Source organism: Bubalus bubalis, chromosome X (genome assembly GCF_019923935.1).
Source record: "Bubalus bubalis isolate 160015118507 breed Murrah chromosome X, NDDB_SH_1, whole genome shotgun sequence".
NCBI lineage: Eukaryota > Metazoa > Chordata > Mammalia > Artiodactyla > Bovidae > Bubalus > Bubalus bubalis.
In genome coordinates this window covers 82,320,618-82,326,304 of record NC_059181.1, presented here as the reverse complement: position 1 = coordinate 82,326,304, position 5,687 = coordinate 82,320,618, and the positions used below count along the sequence as shown (strand labels likewise).

The 5,687-nt window shown below is 36.8% G+C and overlaps 1 pseudogene; it reads left to right on the top strand.

Moving 5' to 3' along the window:
* The first annotated feature begins 3,617 nt into the window (after nucleotides 1–3,617).
* Nucleotides 3,618–4,126, top strand: LOC123331889 (annotated as a pseudogene).
* Nucleotides 4,127–5,687: the final 1,561 nt, after the last annotated feature.

Sequence of the window (5,687 nt, the reverse complement as noted above, 5' to 3'; positions counted from 1 at the left end):
TTGCTTTTTCTATGATCCAACAGATGTTGGCAATTTGTCTCTGGTTCCTCTGCCTTTTCTAAATCCAGCTTGAACATCTGGAAGTTCTCAGTTCTCATACTGTTGAAGCTTAGCTTGGAGAATTTTGAGCCTTACTTCGGTACCATGTGAGATGAGTGCAATTGTGCAGTAGTTTGAACATTCTTTGGCATTGCCTTTCTTTGGGATTGGAATGAAAACTGACCTTTTCCAGTACTGTGATCACTGCTGAGTTTTCCAAATTTGCTGGTCTATTGAGTGCAGCACTTTCACAGCATCATCTTTTAGGATTTGAAATAGCTCAACTGGAATTCCATCACCTCCACTAGCTTTGTTTGTAGTGATGTTTCCTTTGGCCCACTTCACTTCGCATTCCAGGATGTCTGGCTCTAGGTGAGTGATCACATCATCATTGTTTTCTGGCCTTTCAAATGTTTTTTGTATAGTTCTTCTGTGTATTCTTGCCACCTCTTCTTCATATCTTCTGCTTTTGTCTTATATAGGCATTCAATTATTTAAATCCTCAACTAGTAGCAAATTTGGGGGGTTTTAGAACAGATTTTATTCTTATTAAAAAACAAAGTTCAGACACTTCCCTGTCAGTTCACTAGTTATAATTCTGCTCTTCCATTGTGGGATTCAATCCCTGGTAAGGGAACTAAGGTCTCTCATGCTTGGTGATGAGGTCAAAACAAAAAAGTTCAGCCAATTTAATTGAAGTTCTAATTGGCTTTATTAGGCTCTTCATGAATCAGACTGCATCCCACCTAGCAAATAGTGCTCTCAAGGGTTTTACAAAATAGATTTTTATAGAAAGAAGGATGAGGAGAGGAACATATTAGCAAAAGAAAAAAAATATTTTTAGGCCAAAGCATCTTCTATTTTGAGGGAAAGGGGAGGGAAAGAAGGGGTTTAATCATACAGATTGCCTCTTCTTCCTCTGCGGGGTATAGAGGGCCCATGTGACAGGTGACCTCATTGGTGCTGACCAGAAAATTCTAGACTGGTTGATAAAGATTACATTCTGGTGAAGGTCAAAGCTGCAATATGTTAGTTGTTTAATCTACATTTGGTATCATGGGCTTTAGCACAAGTTGTGCCATTTTAGGCCTGTGATTTTCTCTTTAACATTCCTCAATCCAACATGAGAGTGCTACATATGAAGTCAAGGGATGTGTCAGAATCTAATCTGTGATGTATTCTTAAAACAAAGTGATTTTGACACTTGCACTGAGTCATAGAGATATTGTCAAATCTGGAAGATGAGATTCTAGTTTTTTTTGTTGTTGTTGTTTAATTGCACTTTGGATGAAAGTATTCACCATGAATGAGGTTGTTTGGCTTTAAAATAACCTGTGGAGAGGATTAGTAAGAAGCAAGAAGTTTTAAATACATTCATATTCTAAATGTGTACTTCCTATTTCATGAAAAGGTGGAGGCATGCAGTGTGTAAAAGGCTGAAAATTATGAAATGATGAGAGATCATATTTGGAATATTCAGATGTTACAAACTATACAAGTTTGAGAGTTTCTATGCTGGTTGGCAGACAGCAGTTCCTGATTTCTGATGGTGTGATTTTTTAAAATTAGTTCAGAGGCCAAAAAGCACAAGCCTCTGAAATCAGTAAGAAGCCTTTTAAAGCTACATGCAAACTTCAGACTAATTGACAGTAAACTTCCAGTAGAAGATGTCACTACCTAGGTACAAGACAGTTAATTTAAAATTTAGAGAATAATGATCTACAGATTACAGTCAATTTTTAGATCAGTATCTAATATTATTCATAATGGTTCTGCTCTGTGGTCCGCAGACCATACAGTGGGGATTTCCTGGGAACTTATTCGAGTAAATGAAGAATCTCAGAGTCCATCCCAGACCTACTCAGTTAACAGTCTGCATTTTAACATCATCCCCAAATGATTCATTTGCACATTCAGTTTGAAAAACACTAATATATTGCAATATTCTAGAATGAAAAAGACTAAAATAATTAGTCCATGGGCAGATTAACTGCAGCATTTTTTTGCTATATTAACAGCAGCTTTGACTATTATTGGCACTAATCATCTGTCTCTAAAAGGAGAAAAAAGAGCTAAACTGAGATGTAAACTAGAATACCATTCCCTACTATCACTTGTAATCAGTGCTAGGATGCACCACCATTTCCTTAATGCAGACCTATACTTGTTAAACACTAAAACCCCAATGGTAGGACTTCCCTGGTGGCCTATTGGTTAAGAATCTGCTTCTACTGCAGGGGGCATGAGTTTGATCCCTGGTTAGGGAACTGGGATCCTGCATGCCCCATGATGTAGCCAAATAATAATTACAAAATTAAAAATGAAGAGCAGACTACAAAGAAAGCATAGTATTGATGAACCAATGAATTGATGTATAATATGTTTGGCATATTTCTCTTAAGTCAGAGCTTTCTAGAGTTGTTCTTAGTGTATTGAGGGATTTGCTGGAGGAAGGAGAAATGCAGAGGGTCGAGGTCAAGGCTAGACAGAGAAATGGTAGGCAACCCCATCTTCAGTGGCTGAGTGGGTTTCAGGACTTAGTATTCCCATTCCCTGGTTCAGAACATGCATGACAAGCTCTTCTAATCAAAGATTTATGGATTTACATCAAAGATTTATGTCATAGTTTCTTTCAGATGTCGGGAGTATCATTTCTTTTAGAACCTTTCAGCTAACAGAACAAAGAAATAAATGTGTGTATACTCATGTGCCATCCATTTGACTGTTTAATACAAATAGACATGTATAACAGTATCAGGATTGTTGACCTGTACCCCTACAAGAAAGAGCACTATCAACTAGATTACAGTGCTTTTTTCTTTTGCTTTTAGTCTTGCAAACTCTGTTCATTTTTGAAGTTACTTAAGTCAGGGTATCTTAGTGAGGTGGTTTCATACATTTGTAATATAATTGGATTGTTTAGTCAAATTCTGCATTCCATTCTTAATGTAAAAATGTTGGTTTTTTTTTTTTTTAATAGGCATACATTGATTCACTTTTTGTGCTGTAAGGTTCTTTGGGTTTTGACAAATATGTAGCATCAATGTATTTAACATAACATCATACAGAATAGTTTCACTGAGCACAATCATCTTTAGGAACTGTGTAGGCCACACAAAACACACCAGTGGCTCCTCGGTTTTGGCCTCTGGTTTAATATCTTTCTTTCCCCCTTTGCTCTCTGCTCCACAGGGGCACATGCCCCTGGGTCTGCTTTGCTCACCACAGTGTCTGGATTCAACAAATGGAAAAATAAAAATAGAAGATGAGCCCCCCTCCCAGTAGAGCACCAGGTTCAGAAAGAATACACTGACAAGGAGATGGCATTCTGTTATTCCCTGCCTCTTTTTCAATTGCCCACTGGAAATGTCCCTTTAAGCCCTACTCCCAGTTGACCCTCCCTCCCCTACCCCACAAGCCTCCTTATCCTCTGCCTTGAAGTTATCACAATGGCCAGATGGATTCTGGCCAGGGTGGGGCCCTCTGTGACATCACCAAAGGCCTAGCCCTGCTAGGTCCTTAGTATCCAGATGCAAGGGGAGACCAGCACACCATGAGCCACTTCCTTTCGGCTCACTATGCGGTCTCTAATATGGTTCTTTTTCTGGCCTACGTGTGTGTCCTTTTTCTGTACCTATGTGTTTTATGTTCTGAGAGATGAAGTTGTAGATCTCCTGGGGAAGGTGCCCTGCGGAAGGCACTTTTGAATTCGGCAGAATCAACCAGAGCATGCCCAAGGCTGGCTTGGGAGCAAGTCGCACTGGGTTTTTCTCCTCCTTGTGGTGTTGGTGATACTGAAGTTTCCAGGAGACGGTGACAAGGGTAAGGTGTGCACTTGTTGTGCCCATCGGGGCTGTTCATTTGGTTCTTCAGAAAAGAAGAAAAAGGCTTCCCCTGACAAAACATGTTCGGTACCTTAACCCAGCTTGAGAAGGACCTTGTGAACTTTGTGTCCAGGGTGCAGAATCTGAAACTCGTTGCTGCAACCACTGTTAACCACAAACGTCCCTATATCGAGGTTCCTGCAGACACACACAATAACATTACAATATATGAGGTATGGGGTGACAACGATGACTCGGATTGAGTGGATTTGTGTGTCAAAGTAGATGAGGCATAGTTGAGTGCCAACAAACTGTATCCAAACTAATAAAACTATTCTGAAGCAAAAGAAAAAGCCTCTGATATTTTTTATTTGCTGTACAGTTTTACCTTTTCTAGAATGTCATATAATTGGCATCATGCAGTGTATAACCTTTCCCAGACTAGCTTATTTTACTTAATAATATGCATTCAGTTTTCATCCATTTCTTTTTGTGATTTGATAGCTCATTTCTTTTTATTCTTGAATAGTATTCTGTTATGTTGATGTACCATAGTTTGTTTATCCATTCATCTATTAAAGGACACTTTGGTTGCTTCCAATTTGTGTATTTGTATGTGTGTGTATGAGAGAGAGAGTACGAATTAAGCTGTTATGAAATTCATATTCATGTTTTTGTGTGAGCATTAGCTTTCAAATCATTTGGTTACCTATCTAGGAGGATAATTGCTAGATCATGTGGTATGACAGTGTTTAGCTATATAAGTAATTACTTCCAAATTGACTGTACCATTTTGCATTCCCACTAACAGAACGCACTGAGAGAAAATTAGTTTTGCTAGCAAATATTTTGTTACTGTTCTTTTTAAAATATATTTTCTTCAGTAACTATATCAACACATTTTATATATAAATGTATATATCATTTTATATATAAATTTTCTTCAGTAACTATAAAAACACATTTTATATATAAATATATATATCAACACATTTTACACATTTGAATGAGAGTTCCTATTGTTCCTCATCTTTGCCAGTAATTGGTATTGTCAGATTTTTGTATTTGACCTTTCCAATGAGTGTTTAATCGTATCTCATTGTTTTAATTTCACCAGTCTACTTTAAACAGCTATCTTATTTCCGTATTTTCATTGTAGCATTTCCATTCTGTTTTATTACCATAGATTCCTCGGGTGTTTTATCTTTAATCTGAGGTTTAAATAGATCTGCTGCTCAGCAAAACTTCTGCTGGTGTTTATACCATCAGTTATTACTTTGCTAAATTAGTTGTCAAATAATTTTTTCATGAAGGACTGATAACTTGAGATCATGCATACGGGAAAAAATTTATCTTTAATTGAACAACACATTTTCTTTTCCTGAGTATTTCTTTGTCCACTAATGTTTAATGCCTCCACACAAAAGTTTAAGTTCTGCATGAACTTCTCCACTTTTTTGTTTGTTTTGATTTTCTTGTACACATACTAGATGTTAAACAAATCTGTATTAGTACCGTTTGCAGTTGTACATTAACTCTGAAGTTTTACTTGCAAGCATATATATATTTTATCAGAATCTTGACTTTATTATGTGTCTTCCATGGTTTTGAAAAACAATATGCTCATTATTCAAGTATTTTTATAGTCTGCCTCATCTCCATTGAGATTCAAATGAATCCATTTATATAATTTAGAAAGAGGGAGCAATCGTAAAATGTGTTGATATAGTTACTGAAGAAAACATAATTTAAAAAGAACAGTAACAAATATTTGCTAACAAAACTAATTTTCTCTCAGTGCATTTTGTAATTATGAACATCCAG